This window comes from Thalassophryne amazonica, chromosome 22 (assembly GCF_902500255.1).
Source record: "Thalassophryne amazonica chromosome 22, fThaAma1.1, whole genome shotgun sequence".
Lineage (NCBI taxonomy): Eukaryota > Metazoa > Chordata > Actinopteri > Batrachoidiformes > Batrachoididae > Thalassophryne > Thalassophryne amazonica.
The window spans coordinates 32,202,836-32,216,382 of NC_047124.1; the positions used below are offsets into that span (position 1 = coordinate 32,202,836).

Below are 13,547 nucleotides of genomic sequence, written 5' to 3' on the forward strand. Positions count from 1 at the left end.
CCCTGTGACTGCCTGAAGCACAGCACTCAGGTAACATTTCTCCAAATGAGTGACTTGGTGCATTGCTTTGTCACCTGAAAGGTCACATCTTGATTTGATGTCACGGACTGATGTGGTTGGCTTCATTTATGGCTCCCAAAAGCCTTTTTTGCCTTCACACAGTGGCCTCAGGTCACAAAGCATAATGGTGTGGACACGAGTCTGTACCCTTGTGCCCGCTTAGGTTCAGTAAAAGAGGAACAGGTAGGGATGTTCGTTCATATTATGCGTCAGTCTCCGGGGGGTACTTGAGGCCCAACCAGCGGCTTCCACAGCAGCAGTGATGGGAACTCCAGCTCTTATCACAGCCGAATAACAGGCCGAGAAAAAAAAGCCCACTGGAGAAATAATTGGTTTGAAAGAGAAATGTGCATGTAGTTTATTATTTTTTTCTCAGCCAGGCCAGGTATTTCTTGGCACTAAATGAGGTCTGTCAGAACATCTCTGCCTGCCACCTGAAACACCCTGCTGAGGTCCTAATGAGACAGTGAAAGAGGAATTGCTTGGAAGAAGACGGCGAGAAAGTTGGACTCGCATAGTAGAATTCTGTAGCGAGAGAAAGACACGCTCTTACATCTTCTCCTGCACAGGAAAAGTGATAGAATGATGCACATGGTGAGGAAAAAGTGGCAAAATTGAAGCAATTGATGGACAGAGGAATGAAGCAAGACAGAAAATGTCCACACTTACCTGAAAAAGGCTGAGAAAAGGAACCACTGATCGGTTAGGAGAAAGGCTGGTGGGGGTGGCGAATACTTTTTTGTTCTTCATAAATGCTTCCTTAGTTTGTCTCTTTAATTTTTCGATTAAAAAATGGATACATAATCATTTGTTTCTGACTGCACCACAAGCTGTCACTAGGTAGGTTTCCATTACCCGTCAGACTGAGCGTTTTGCTTCACGAACAAACATTTCGAAAAATCTCATTGCAAAAATGTTTTTATGCTCACGTGAAGTGATTTCTCAGGTGACTTGAAAATAAGTACAAAACTGAAATGGAAACACTTCTTTCCACAATTATAGGTCAGGTGATACACATTAAGAGTTGCATGACTTTCTGAACGGCATGGTGTGTTTTGTGTGGACAGAAGTAGAAACCACAAGCCCAACAAACTTATAAGAGGCAAAGTTAGCAGGACCTAACACTCTGTTAAAGTTGAGAGTTGAGGACAAAGTGTCCACCGTCTCTTCTCTGTGTAGCCCTGAGCTCACTGAACCTCGCGTCACACTCGAAGCTGACTGGCAGAGTATTCCCGACTGCTTCTACTCTCCAGGATCACTGATCTGAATGAATTATGGTCAATGTGTAGATCAACTGTATTTATCCAGATGGGGTTATAAATAAAATTATTCCTGTCACCTTCTCACCAGACAATGTGAACATCCTCATCTCTTGTAAAAATAAAAAGTTAGGTGTTGACTCAGATTGTCACTACATGTGTAACTTTGGGATTCCTAATTAATACTCAGTCTTATATTTCACAAACACTTCTCAAACCTTCTCATAAAAGTCTCTGTGCAATGTCTTTTTCACAATTTATTGCTTTAAAAGGCAGGATATTGCATTTGAGTATCTAGACTCTTGTCAGGACTCCGGCCCTAAAGATTGTTCGTTTTTCCTCTGATTTCTTTGTTATTGAATCACAGTCATGATTATATGTTGATTTCAGGTAAAATATGGCACACCACATTTTTTTTATGTTCTGTCCACATCCACACTACATCAACTATTGTGCACAACTTGGAAGTCAGATTTTCATTGTTGTTGTTGTTGTTTGTTTGTTTTGCTGCTTTTAACTGGGGTTTTAACAGTGGAAATATGCATCTCCATCTACACAAATTATGGAAGTACACTTTCTGTTTTGCTCAGTGGCAAGTGTGTGTGTGTGTGTGTACATGTGTGTGCGTGTGTGTGTGCCCACTTGTTCGCCCGTGTTTCTTTGGTTTCAATTTTTTTTTCATGTTGTCATTATGGGGTGTTGTGAGTAGACTTTTGAGGGAAAAATTTAATTTACTCAATTTTATAATATAAAAAAAAGTGGAAAAAGTGAAGCGCTGTGAATACTTTCCGGATGCACTGTATAACAGACATACAGATTTGGGCCTGAGAATTATGGTTTAGATTATATGACCAAATTGAGATTAAATCTGTCCATGTGGATTTGAATGCAGTACAAGTCCACTGTTAGCATGTTTCATATTAGTATACTACCTGATTACCCGTCTTAGGGCGCGTTTGATTTAGTGACTGAAATGAAAACGTCATCGTCACCGACAAAGCTATCACCTCCCACCTATCCCCGATTCCTGAGAATTGTTACGGCGCAACTAAAGCTGCCTCAAGAAGAGACAGCTGCTATTATTACTACTACTACGACTACCACTACTACATCTACTAAAGGGCTCAATAGCTTATCTCACTCCCCATATGTCAAAGTATGTGTGCCAGGTTTGGCTCAGTTCTAAGGTGCTCTTTGGACAGAAGGACACAAACACACATATATACACATACATATGATTGTCGCTTAATATATACAGTATGTTCCCTGGGGTGATGTTGGTGAGGGAGTTATACTCCAGTCACTACAGTAGTGTTCAGAATAATAGTAGTGCTATGTGACTAAAAAGATTAATCCAGGTTTTGAGTATATTTCTTATTGTTACATGGGAAACAAGGTACCAGTAGATTCAGTAGATTCTCACAAATCCAACAAGACCAAGCATTCATGATATGCACACTCTTAAGGCTATGAAATTGGGCTATTAGTAAAAAAAGTAGAAAAGGGGGTGTTCACAATAATAGTAGCATCTGCTGTTGACTCTACAAACTCAAAACTATTATGTTCAAACTGCTTTTTTAGCGATCCTGTGAATCACTAAACTAGTATTTAGTTGTATAACCACATTTTTTCATTATTTCTTCACATCTGCGAGGCATTAATTTTGTTGGTTTGGAACCAAGATTTTGCTTGTTTACTAGTGTGCTTGGGGTCATTGTCTTGTTGAAACACCCATTTCAAGGGCATGTCCTCTTCAGCATAAGGCAACATGACGTCTTCAAGTATTTTGACATATCCAAACTGATCCATGATACCTGGTATGCTATATATAGGCCCAACACCGTAGTAGGAGAAACATGCCCATATCATGATGCTTGCACCACCATGCTTCACTGTCTTCACTGTGAACTGTGGCTTGAATTCAGAGTTTGGGGGTCGTCTCACAAACTGTCTGTGGCCCTTGGACCCAAAAAGAACAGTTTTACTCTCATCAGTCCACAAAATATTCCTCCATTTCTCTTTAGGCCAGTTGATGTGTTCTTTCGCAAATTGTAACCTCTTCTGCACGTCTTTTATTTAACAGAGGGACTTTGCGGGGGATTCTTGCAAATAAATTAGCTTCACACAGGTGTCTTCTAACTGTCACAGCACTTACAGGTAACTCCAGACTGTCTTTGATCATCCTGGAGCTGATCAATGGGTGAGCCTTTGCCATTCTGGTTATTCTTCTATCCATTTTGAAGGTTGTTTTCCGTTTTCTTCTACGCATCTGGTTTTTTTGTCCATTTTAAAGCGTTGGAGATCATTGTAGATGAACAGCCTATAATTTTTTGTACCTGCATATAACTTTTCCCCTCTCCAATCAACTTTTTAATCAAACTACGCTGTTCTTTTGAACAATGTCTTGAACATCCCATTTTCCTCAGACTTTCAAAGAGAAAAGCTTGTTCAACAGGTGCTGGCTTCATCCTTAAGTAGGGGACACCTGATTCACACCTGTTTGTTCCACAAAATTACTCTGACTGAATGCCACACTACTATTATTGTGAACACCCCCTTTTCTACTTTTTTCTACTAATAGCACAATTTCATAGCCTTAAGAGTGTGCATATCATGAATGCTTGGTCTTGTTGGATTTGTGAGAATCTACTGAATCTACTGGTACCTTGTTTCCCATGTAACAATAAGAAATATACTCAAAACCTGGATTAATCTTTTTAGTCACATAGCACTACTATTATTCTGAACATTACTGTATGTAACAAAGTCGAATTAAGAATTCATCAAGCAACCCTCATGCTTGCAAGGCTTCTTGTTTCTGGTGGTCCTGGAGGGCAACCATCCAAGCAGATGACTTGTCTATCTCCACTTCATAAAGTAGCTAAAAAGCAGACAAACGCCAGAGACCACCAAGGGTCTTATTGTTTGAGCACATCGTAAGCCTGCAGGTGTTTTCAGCAGTCTTGTGACAAAGATTGAGATACAACGACAGCAAATGAGATATTGAAGGAGATGCAAAAAAGGGCAAAAGCAACAGGAGAAGAGGGGAGTGAGGAAGAATAGGTGAGTTTAAGCCCCCCTGCCTGGTCACAGCACTCTGAGGCAATGATAGCGGGGGAGACCTGTCACTCACCCTTTGAAGCCATGGGGGAGATTGAGGGAGGTGACAAGAGCAGAGGAAAGAAATGTGTTAAGAAGCCTCCAGACACTTGTCCCCTTTCACGTCCAACACCATCATCCCTCACAGTAACATTCTTGTTCTTCTCTTTGGCGCTCTCCTTCCGTTCGCCGTCTATCTCTCGGCGGGGGGATAAGGTTAGATGAGTAAGCCACATGGTGCTGCAGGCTACTAGCGACCACGTCTTTAATGCCACAGCGGTCACTCATCCAGCCAGGAGTTTGCCGCCGGCTGCCAACGCTGTGAGGCGGTGAAGTAGCACCAATAGAAAGCAAATAAGTGAACTCAACACTTACAGAATTGTTAAAGGTGTCGAAACTTTCAGCGTTTCGCCGTTTAAGTCATAGTAAGGATTTTCTTTAGCTCCACTATAATTTTGTTCCTTTAGTAATCACAAAAATATTTCACAGTCTTACATCACGAGTTTGATCAAAACTCACCTTTTCTATAAGCAGTTTGTAATTTTGACCCATGTGGGTCAAAATACAGCAACAAGATGCTGTGACACACTTTCTGTGGTCACGTCATGGATGACCTGAGGGGCGTTTCCGGCCCTCAGACAGCATGTTGGGAGGCTGTGCCGTTTATGGCGCTACAGGACTGCAAGCTGAATATGCTAGTGTTAGCATCATGGAGCTGACAAAACAAAATAATCTTTCAATTGTAACTGAAGTGCTATAAAAAGAAAAAGATGCAAAATGGAAGCAGAAAGATGGTGACAGGCAATTAACGTTTTGGGAAGAACTCTGGTCTACACTCAAAAAAACTCATGCATTGGATAAACCTAATTCAATTATGAGCAGGATCTCCATCTAATAAATATATGTAGCCCCATCTCAAAGAAAGCCCATCCATGCAAGATAAATTTATTTAATTTAGTTGGGACTGCATATAATTATTAAATGAAAATCCTGCCCATAATTGAATTGAGTTCATCCAGTGAGTCATTTGTTTGTGTGATATGCTCAAAAAACTAACTCATTGAATTGGATTCCACCTAATAAATATATGTAGGCCCAACTAAATTAAATTACATTATCTTGCATGGATGTGTTTTATTTGAGTTGTGGTTACATATGTATATTTATTAGATGGAAATCCTGCTCATAATTGAGTTCATCCAAAGAGCCATTTTTGAGTGTACTGTTTCAACTATCAGTGTTTTTTTCTTGGTTTGCCAAAATTTCTCAATGGGTGGCACCACCGTGTGGCCCCTTTTTAGAAATTTGTTTTAATTTTACACTATTACACAGAAATTAAGGTATTATGCTACATTAGGTTAGATTAGATAGAACATTATTAATCTCTTGGGTAGACTCCCTCAGGGAAATTGAAGTTCCAGCAGCATTGGACAGTAGCACACAGGGTAAGAAGCACACAAAGTATCAAAAGTAGAAATAAGAAACAATTTGCAAAAAGTGAATACAAATATAAATACCAGAACTACTGGTTTACTGGCTACAACTGCTGCTCTCCTTCCCGTCCTCTGTCTTCCTGTTACTCCCCCCGAGTGAGGAGTTGTACAGTCTGATGGCCTAAATTTCAGCATAAAACAAATATTTTAATTTTTGTGCAAAAATCAGAAGGTAGTACACCTTTAAAAATATACCTACAGGCACTGTTGTGAACATTTTTTCTAATGTAACCTTTTTCTGCACTTGTTAGCTTTCAAATGACACCGCCCACCCACCAACACATCTGCTGTCAGTGGTTTCAGACTGGTTTGATTACTCCCACCACTTCTTTGTGTAAGTTTTCCCCACCCGGTTATTAATACCTTATCCGCTGTAAAATATGTGCAGAGGATTAAATTCAGTGCGACAAAAATCAACAGGAGAAGCACACTTCAGTTTGACACTCCCAGTGCAAGTCGCTGTACTTACCACCTTGCTAACAATTAAACTTCCCTTATTTGCACCCACAAAGCACCTTCCCTCACAGCGTAGGCGGCAGGGGAAAGACATTAATTAAAATCCTGCTGTGTAGGAGATATGCCTAATCACAAATGGAGGGCAGCGAATTAAAGCGCAGAGCGAGTTCAGTTCCACTTTGTGCTTTTTTGCCCACTCATCCTCGACAGAGAAGGAACGCTGGAAGGAAGGAAGGAAACATGTCCAGAGCTCTTTAATGAACACAACCAGAGTAAAAGCATCCTTTGGATGACAGCGAGATTGCGATTTGTCATCAAACAGGACATTGTAGATAGGGTTGCCACCTGTGTCTGACAAAAATCCTGGACATTTTGACCATCGGATCGACCTTTTTGTTTGTAAGCAACGGCGCCCTTCGCACATCTAACTCAAGACAAAAATCACCCTTCTACGCTGAAATTGTATTGCTTTAATTAGTAAAAATGACACTTTTGCTAGTTATTTGTTTAGTTAATTGCTTTACATAATAGCAGGTCTTTATTATTTTGGTTTATTTCCAACAGTTTTTAGTTGTGGACACCTGGGGGCAGTAGTGGGCACAGGTAAAAGGAGAATAGTTAAGTTCTGTTTGTTTGCTTATGTGGAATAAAAACAAATAATGTAATTTTTCACCGTCTGTAAGAATACCTGAATGTAGCAATGTAAGGTGTAGTGTCAAACAGCTTACCTGATTGCTTAGAGTGTAGTGTGTGCTTTGCTTGTGCTTGCCTGTGCCTCTGCTGCTTGCTGCTCTTGGCTAAACAAACACATAGGAGGACATGTAACTGATGTAACTGATCTAACTGTAGCGTGCCAGGCACTGATGTACAGTGGTCCCTCGTTTATCGCGGGAGTTACGTTCTAAATAACCCGCGATAAGCGAAATCAGCGCTATTTTTTTTTTACAATTATTATAAATGTTTTAAGGCTGTAAAACCCCTCACTACACACTTTACACTTTTCTCAAACAAGTATTAACATTTTCTCACTTTTCTCTCCTTTGTAAACACTCACTTTTTTCTTCTGTGCGAGAAGATTATAAACAGACACACGCAGAACACAATGCGCTCACTGCCTCCGGGGGTACGGATGCGGGACCCGCAAAGAATCCGAGTCCTCCTCTCTCGGTGGCCACGGAGCTCTGTGGCTGCCGCTGCCGTCAACATCCGCATCAAAACAGCGAGCGTACTCTCTGGACCTGTTGCCAGATTTGGCGCAGTTCCGCACAGCAGAGGATTTGGTTTGAGTGGCCTGCTGCATTTACCGAGCTCGCAGAAAGCGCATCGGAGGCAGTGAGAGCAATCGCGGTGATGCCGACCGGTGCCAAAAAATCCGGGACATTCAGTGTCCCGGATTTTTTTTTTTTTTTTTCCGGGACAGATCATGAAAATCCGGGACAATCAGGAAAAACCGGGACAGGTGGCAACACTAATTGTAGATGGAGGATTACCAATGTGTTAGTCATTCTTTAAGCTTACAGTACAAAACGCACATCTTCACTGCTTCCCGTTCAAGTCTAATATCTTGTGACTGTCTTCCAACACCCTGAATCATTTCTTTTGTTGGTGAATAATATGTTGTCAACGCCACCAGCCTTTGCTGTTTCCACATTGCCAGCAGATTAACGTCAAATCGGCCGCAATCCCTCCGTCGTCTTGCGCCAGTCGATGTTGCCTCGAGCTACATATTGAGGCAGTGAATGGAGAAGTGGAGCGTTTGTGTCGGCATTGATTGACACTGAGAGATGGCTCCAGTCCGCCTTCTCGCATCACCCCCCGTCCCCTTTTCTCTCGTGTCTGCCATATGTTTCATTGAGTCGGACAGATTCAGGCAGTCAAACCACTGCCGTTGCGCTGCTGTCGGTATGAATAGAATGCGTGAGGAGATGCATTGCCATTATGTGGTGACGATACGTCGTTTCTTCTCTTCTTGTGTCTTTTACAGTGAATGTTGTCCTCAGTTGTCTCTATAAGTCTGGTCGTCTCTGTTTCGCGGCTCTTATTGCATGTTCTTTGCTTGGTTGAATACCCGACGCTGCTGTGGTTCGACAAAGAGGGTTGAAACCTGAGAAATGTGTGGCAGGTCGGGTGGCCGTGGCATTTGGCATGTGGCTGGCACCACACAAAAATGTTCCTGGAATCTGAAGCAGAGTAGGGATCAGTGGATAGAGACTAACACACACATACATAAAACTGACACAAGAAGAAATGTATCTACTAAAGACGTTGCACATAAAGGCTTGACTATTCAAACTGACATGGTTATAACGGACATGACATGGTTTCACAATTTTAGAATCCAATTTGTTCCAATATTTCACTATCCTATTGCACCAAAAATGTTTTCTAGTATAAGTTCTACTATAATAGTTATACAAGTGTTTGTTGTGGCCTCTACTACTATTAAATGGCTGTAAACTGCCTGGTACATTAATGCATGTAAAGTTATTGAGAACTTTATAGTACAGCAATAAATCTGATTTAATTCTCCTGCACTGAAGACTTTCTAATTTAAGTAAAGCAAGTCTAGTCTGATATGGATAATTTGAGAAACCTGATTCTAGTTTAACAATATTGCCTTTCAGATAAGGTGACCAGACTTGGCTTGAGGACTCAAGGATTGGTCGAATATAGGTTTTGTACATACTAACATAGAAGTCTACTTTATGACCTTTAAATGAAACAATCAACATGTTCTTATAGTGTAGACTTTCATAGAGTTAAAAAAAAATAAAACAGCAGGGGACAGATACATGAACATCTCCAAGTCACTGAATACTGTATGTCTTGGACTTTATTTGCATAAATTATTCTGGTACTGTATGGTAAATATGTCTGTAGTTGGCAGGTTTCAAAATCTATGTGACTGTGCAAGAAGACGACGAGTGAGGGGAGCCACCAAGACTTATGTTATAGATTAGTTATAGCCTTCTGTGGATGTGATTGGACATAATGCAACTTTTGTCTGTTGCACCACCACTTACAGCCTCATGGGGGAGTGCAGCATACTCAAAACTCATCAAATCCCCGTTTTCGTATCCCATGTGCCTTCTGGCAAACTGTAGCTGAAAATTCACCAAACATTTTTTTAAAGAAAATCTGCACCACTCTACCATGAACCCGTATAACTGATGATCCAACAGAAAAAAAGAAAATCTCCCTATGAACATTTATTTAGATATGGCATGGGTGTGTTGGTGGCTTCCCTCACTAGTTTCCTTCATGAACAGTCACGGTATAAAAAATAGCTGTAATTCCCAAATGGATAAAGTGATCATACGGATTGTTTCATTTCAGGTCCATTGTGGTGGCTTAAAGAGACAAAAATAACAAAAATGGTCACCCTGTATAACATTCGTTATCTCTGCATTTAACCTGCACAACGAAATGCAACATTTTCTGTGCTCACATTTGTCAGCATGTTGCATGACTTTGGATGACTTTCTGCTCCAGCCCACACGTCTCCCTGGTGATACTTGAGTAAGCATCTTATTCTGGCTTGGTGGCAAGTGAGTTAGAGCGAGTGCCACACTTAGCAGACTGCTCCTCTGCGTGACCAGCCTTTATTTTGGTACCGCCAGTCCTGCCACATAAGGCAAGGACACAATTCTGCAGCCATTGCCACGGTAACACAGACACACAGGTTTCATATGTATGAGAGGTATTGTGTATTTGATGTGTTTATATCGATGCTTAAAATGCTACTTTTTCCCTCTGCTGAGGATTGAAATGAGTCTTTTTTTTTTTTTCAAAATGCACACAGTCCATCTCAACACTTGATGCAAAGTACTTTCTACATAAAAGTACAACAGTCCACAGAGATGATCCAAAATCAATAGAAGTGCTCAGATGTGCAGGCAGAGGTCGTGGATATTAAAGGTCAGTTTTCAATATGGGAGCTTCCACAGGGGGAATAAGATTATTGACTGGACCAATCAAAACACAGGAGTTCAACCTGCTCCAATTTTATTTAATCATAACGCTGCTTGTTGCATTTTACATTATTATTCTTGATTTTTAAGGTGCAATAAAAATGTGTGAGAGGGCTGAAGGATAAGATGCACGCTACACACCACAATATAAATGAACAAGTAATAAATATACAGTGTTTGACTTCATCAAATTACTTCATTATGAAGTTATTCAGACCAATCAATCACAGATATTTTGCTTTGGATTATCCATGTAGGCTTCTTGATTGTTGAGATATACAACAACCACAAACCATATTTTCCTTGACTTTTGACAAAACTACTCCAAAATCTAATCACTGATCTGTCCAATTAATAATCCTACCATGTTTGATCCATTATGTTGTGGTCTGTGCCCTGTCTGTGTCTTATGTCCTGATGTTAGTTGTCATTGTGGTCTGTCCTGTCTGTGTCTTATCTGTTAGTTGTGTTCTTTTGCATGCTTTAGCCATTTTTGAGTTCACTTTAGTTTTAGCTTTTGTTCCTTGATTTTTGAACTTTGTTACTTTGCAGTTCCCCTTGTAGTTTGGCATTTAGTTATTATGGTTATGTGTTTGTTTCTACTCACACCCAGCGTTCTTTGCAGTTTGTGTCACTCTGTCTTTCTGTGTGTGTGTGTGTGTGTCTCACATGTCCAATCACACCACCTGTTGTTTACTCATCTCTGTATCACTACTTAAGTTTTTCACAGTATGTTCCTCAGTTGCTGGGTTTTTCTGGTTCATAGTGTCCCTGTTTGGTTAGTTTTTCCAAGTTTGTTCATATGTACTTGCCCTGGTGTTGCTGTGGACTCTCCTTCTGTGCTTCTGTTTGTTTGGACTGCTCCTCAGCATCTGATAAATAAATCATTGACTTTTTTCCCTACATCAAGGCTTCTTTTGTTTTTAAAGGTAACAAAATGTGTTTCTGGGTTGTTGTTTGTTTGGTTTTTCAAAATCTCCTTCAATCTACTTCAAAATCTCCTCACATCGAGGTAAAAAGTAAGTCCCTCCAGCTGCCCCCTTGTTTTTCACTGGGGGTCATCACAGCAGATCCAAGGCGGATCCCCATATTGATTGGCACAAGTTTTAGGCTGGATGTTCTTCCTGACACAACTCCACATTACAGTGGGGTAAAAAAGTATTTAGTCAGTCCCTGATTGTGCAAGTTCTCCTACTTTTCATCATAGGTACACTTCAACTATGAGAGACAAAATGAGAAAAAAAAAAAATCCAGGAAATCACATTGTAGGATTTTTAAAGAATTTATTTGTAAATTATGGTGGAAAATAAGTATTTGGACAATAACAAAAGTTCAACTCAGTACTTTATAACATAATCTTTGTTGGCAATGACAGAGGTCACACGTTTCCTGTAAGTCTTCACCATGTGTGCACACACTGTAGCTGGTATTTTGGCCCATTCCTCCATGAAGATCTCCTCTAGAGCAGTGATGTTTTGGGGCTGTCGCTGGGCAACACGGACTTTCAACTCCCTCAACAAATTTTCTATGGGGTTGAGGTCTGGAGACTGGCTTGGCCACTCCAGGACCTTGAAATGCTTTTTACAGATCCACTCCTTCGTTGCCCGAGCGGTGTTTTTGGGATCATTGTCATGCTGGAAGACCCAGCCACGTTGCATCTTCAATGCTCTCACTGATGGAAGGAGGTTTTGGCTTAAAATGATACATGGCCACATTAATTCTTCCCTTAACACGGATCAGTCGTCCTGTCCCCTTTGCAGACAAACAGCCCCAAAGCATGATGTTTCCACCCCCATGCTTCACAGTCGGTATGATGTTTTTGGAATGCAACTCAGCATTCGTCTTCCGCCAAACATGACTAGTTGAGTTTTTACCAAAAAGTTCTATTTTGGTTTCATCTGACCACATGATATTCTCCCAATCCTCTTCTGGATCATCCATATGCTCTCTGGTAAACTTCAGACAGGCCTGGACATGTACTGGCTTAAACAGGGAGAAAAGCCTGGCACTGCAGGATTTGAGTCCCTCTCTGCATAGTGTGTAGCCTTTGTTACTTTGGTCCCAGCTCTCTGCAGGTCATTCGTCAGGTCCCTCCATGTAGTTCTGGGATTTTTGTTCATCATTCTCATGATCATTTTGACCCCACGGGATGAGATCTTGCACGGAGCCCCAGATCGAGGGAGATTATCAATGGTCTTGTATGTCTTCCATTTTCTTACAATTGCTCCCACAGTTGATTTATTCACACCACCCTGCTTGACTATTGTAGATTCACTCTTCCCAGCCTGGTGCACATCTGCAGTTTTCTTCATGGTGTCCTTTGACAGCTCTTTGGTCTTGGCCATGGTTGAGTTTGGAGTCTGACTGTTTGAGGGTGTGGATAGGTGGCTTTTATAGAGATAATGAGTTCAAACAGATGCCATTAATACAGGTAACACGTGTAACTTCTTAAAGAAGAAGTTACAGGTCTGTGAGAGCCAGAAATCTTGCTTGTTTATTATTGACCAAATACTTATTTTCCACCATAATTTACAAATAAATTCTTTAAAAATCCTACAATGTGATTTCCTGGATTTTTTTTTTTCTCATTTTGTCTCTCATAGTTGAAGTGTACCAATGATGAAAATTACAGACCTCTCTCATCTTTCTAAGTAGGAGAACATGCACAGTCAGGGACTGACTAAATACTTTTTTACCCCACTGTATGTGGAGTAATCATGTCCACAGACACACTCGAGTAAAAACAAGCCTCTGCTATCACTGCTTCCCCGATGTGCCGGATGAATATACGTAAGCTTAAACATGATTTGCAGTCATTTTAATAAAACATGCTCCACTACATGCTGCCTCCAGTGTTTCAGTTCCACCTGCTCCACAGCAGACTCCACACAGAGTTGGACGATGCGCCTTCATGTTCATTTGCCTGGTGTTGGACCTCGCCAGCATGAGGAAACTGAGAAAGGCTACTCCTGTGGTTTTCACATCACAACGGTTTCCCTCACGCTGTATCACACCTTCTGCTAGCTGTTAGCCTTGTAGCCAGACGGTCACTCAGGCATTTCATTGACAGATTCCGTCTGAACGTGATATTGCATTTGTTTTTAATGCACTGTCGCGCTGAAAGCATTTTTATGGATTTATATGCAGCTGTCAGTGCCACTGACAGTTCTCCCCTCACGCATTATTTAAAGGTAGAGGCCATAAACATG

The 13,547-nt window shown here is 41.0% G+C and overlaps 1 protein-coding gene and 2 long non-coding RNA genes across 3 annotated transcripts in view; 2 read left to right on the plus strand and 1 right to left on the minus strand.

The window, feature by feature from the left end:
- plxna4 (plexin A4) overlaps positions 1–13,547 on the plus strand; it is a 658,913-nt gene that overhangs the window by 361,578 nt on the left and 283,788 nt on the right. The window lies entirely within an intron of this gene.
- On the plus strand, positions 1,657–12,216 carry LOC117504476. Its single transcript, XR_004558804.1, has 3 exons — positions 1,657–1,685; positions 6,700–7,138; positions 12,206–12,216. It is a non-coding gene; the product is annotated as an uncharacterized LOC117504476 (long non-coding RNA).
- LOC117504477 overlaps positions 7,769–13,547 on the minus strand; it is a 757,689-nt gene continuing 751,910 nt past the window's right edge. The window contains exon 2 of the long non-coding RNA XR_004558805.1: positions 7,769–7,835. This is a non-coding gene — a long non-coding RNA (uncharacterized LOC117504477). The remainder of the gene's footprint in view (positions 7,836–13,547) is intronic.